The sequence below is a fragment of the Myotis davidii genome, unplaced genomic scaffold (assembly GCF_000327345.1).
Source record: "Myotis davidii unplaced genomic scaffold, ASM32734v1 scaffold620, whole genome shotgun sequence".
In the NCBI taxonomy this organism is placed as follows: Eukaryota; Metazoa; Chordata; class Mammalia; order Chiroptera; family Vespertilionidae; genus Myotis; species Myotis davidii.
Genome location: NW_006292090.1, coordinates 57,585 through 60,146, shown reverse-complemented (window position 1 = coordinate 60,146; position 2,562 = coordinate 57,585).

Genomic DNA, 2,562 nt, shown 5'->3' with positions numbered 1-2,562 from the left:
GGCTCCCTTGCTGTCATTCTCTCTAAAAATCAATGGGAAACATATTCTCAGATGAGGATTTTAAAAAAAATGTGGACGTGGCTTTAGGATTGGGGCGTAGGTGGGGGCTGCCGGAGTCCTGAGGCGCAGGATGGAAAAGGCCCAGGTGCCTTGAGGAGACTGTTGGTGGGAAGACGGATGAGCCAGCAAAGCTGGGAGGACTCGGGAGGAAGGGAGGAGGGCGGTGGGGAGGTCTGTCGCCTCAGGGAACACACTGGATGAGAACAGAACGTGGCAGAAGCGGGAAGAGCACCAGCACCAGCAATCCCCCCGGTGAAGAGCCGCAGCCCCCCAGTGAAGAGCCGCAGCCCCCCAGTGAAGAGCCACAGTCCCCCCAGTGAAGAGCCGCAGTCCCCCCAGTGATGAGCCGCAGCCCCCCCAGTGAAGAGCCGCAGTCCCCCCAGTGAAGAGCCACAGTCCCCCAGTGAAGAGCCGCAGTCCCCCCAGTGAAGAGCCACAGTCCCCCAGTGAAGAGCCGCAGTCCCCCCAGTGAAGAGCCACAGTCCCCCAGTGAAGAGCCGCAGTCCCCCCAGTGAAGAGCCACAGTCCCCCAGTGAAGAGCCGCAGTCCCCCCAGTGAAGAGCCACAGTCCCCCAGTGAAGAGCCGCAGTCCCCCCAGTGAAGAGCCACAGTCCCCCAGTGAAGAGCCGCAGTCCCCCCAGTGAAGAGCCACAGTCCCCCAGTGAAGAGCCGCAGTCCCCCCAGTGAAGAGCCACAGTCCCCCAGTGAAGAGCCGCAGTCCCCCCAGTGAAGAGCCACAGTCCCCCAGTGAAGAGCCGCAGTCCCCCCAGTGAAGAGCCACAGTCCCCCAGTGAAGAGCCGCAGTCCCCCCAGTGAAGAGCCACAGTCCCCCAGTGAAGAGCCGCAGTCCCCCCAGTGAAGAGCCACAGTCCCCCAGTGAAGAGCCGCAGTCCCCCCAGTGAAGAGCCACAGTCCCCCAGTGAAGAGCCGCAGTCCCCCCAGTGAAGAGCCACAGTCCCCCAGTGAAGAGCCGCAGTCCCCCCAGTGAAGAGCCACAGTCCCCCAGTGAAGAGCCGCAGTCCCCCCAGTGAAGAGCCACAGTCCCCCAGTGAAGAGCCGCAGTCCCCCCAGTGAAGAGCCACAGTCCCCCAGTGAAGAGCCGCAGTCCCCCCAGTGAAGAGCCACAGTCCCCCAGTGAAGAGCCGCAGTCCCCCCAGTGAAGAGCCACAGTCCCCCAGTGAAGAGCCGCAGTCCCCCCAGTGAAGAGCCACAGTCCCCCAGTGAAGAGCCGCAGTCCCCCCAGTGAAGAGCCACAGTCCCCCAGTGAAGAGCCGCAGTCCCCCCAGTGAAGAGCCACAGTCCCCCAGTGAAGAGCCGCAGTCCCCCCAGTGAAGAGCCACAGTCCCCCAGTGAAGAGCCGCAGTCCCCCCAGTGAAGAGCCACAGTCCCCCAGTGAAGAGCCGCAGTCCCCCCAGTGAAGAGCCACAGTCCCCCAGTGAAGAGCCGCAGTCCCCCCAGTGAAGAGCCACAGTCCCCCAGTGAAGAGCCGCAGTCCCCCCAGTGAAGAGCCACAGTCCCCCAGTGAAGAGCCGCAGTCCCCCCAGTGAAGAGCCACAGTCCCCCAGTGAAGAGCCGCAGTCCCCCCAGTGAAGAGCCACAGTCCCCCAGTGAAGAGCCGCAGTCCCCCCAGTGAAGAGCCACAGTCCCCCAGTGAAGAGCCGCAGTCCCCCCAGTGAAGAGCCACAGTCCCCCAGTGAAGAGCCGCAGTCCCCCCAGTGAAGAGCCACAGTCCCCCAGTGAAGAGCCGCAGTCCCCCCAGTGAAGAGCCACAGTCCCCCAGTGAAGAGCCGCAGTCCCCCCAGTGAAGAGCCACAGTCCCCCAGTGAAGAGCCGCAGTCCCCCCAGTGAAGAGCCACAGTCCCCCAGTGAAGAGCCGCAGTCCCCCCAGTGAAGAGCCACAGTCCCCCAGTGAAGAGCCGCAGTCCCCCCAGTGAAGAGCCACAGTCCCCCAGTGAAGAGCCGCAGTCCCCCCAGTGAAGAGCCACAGTCCCCCAGTGAAGAGCCGCAGTCCCCCCAGTGAAGAGCCACAGTCCCCCAGTGAAGAGCCGCAGTCCCCCCAGTGAAGAGCCACAGTCCCCCAGTGAAGAGCCGCAGTCCCCCCAGTGAAGAGCCACAGTCCCCCAGTGAAGAGCCGCAGTCCCCCCAGTGAAGAGCCACAGTCCCCCAGTGAAGAGCCGCAGTCCCCCCAGTGAAGAGCCACAGTCCCCCAGTGAAGAGCCGCAGTCCCCCCAGTGAAGAGCCACAGTCCCCCAGTGAAGAGCCGCAGTCCCCCCAGTGAAGAGCCACAGTCCCCCAGTGAAGAGCCGCAGTCCCCCCAGTGAAGAGCCACAGTCCCCCAGTGAAGAGCCGCAGTCCCCCCAGTGAAGAGCCACAGTCCCCCAGTGAAGAGCCGCAGTCCCCCCAGTGAAGAGCCACAGTCCCCCAGTGAAGAGCCGCAGTCCCCCCAGTGAAGAGCCACAGTCCCCCAGTGAAGAGCCGCAGTCCCCCCAGTGAAGAGCCACA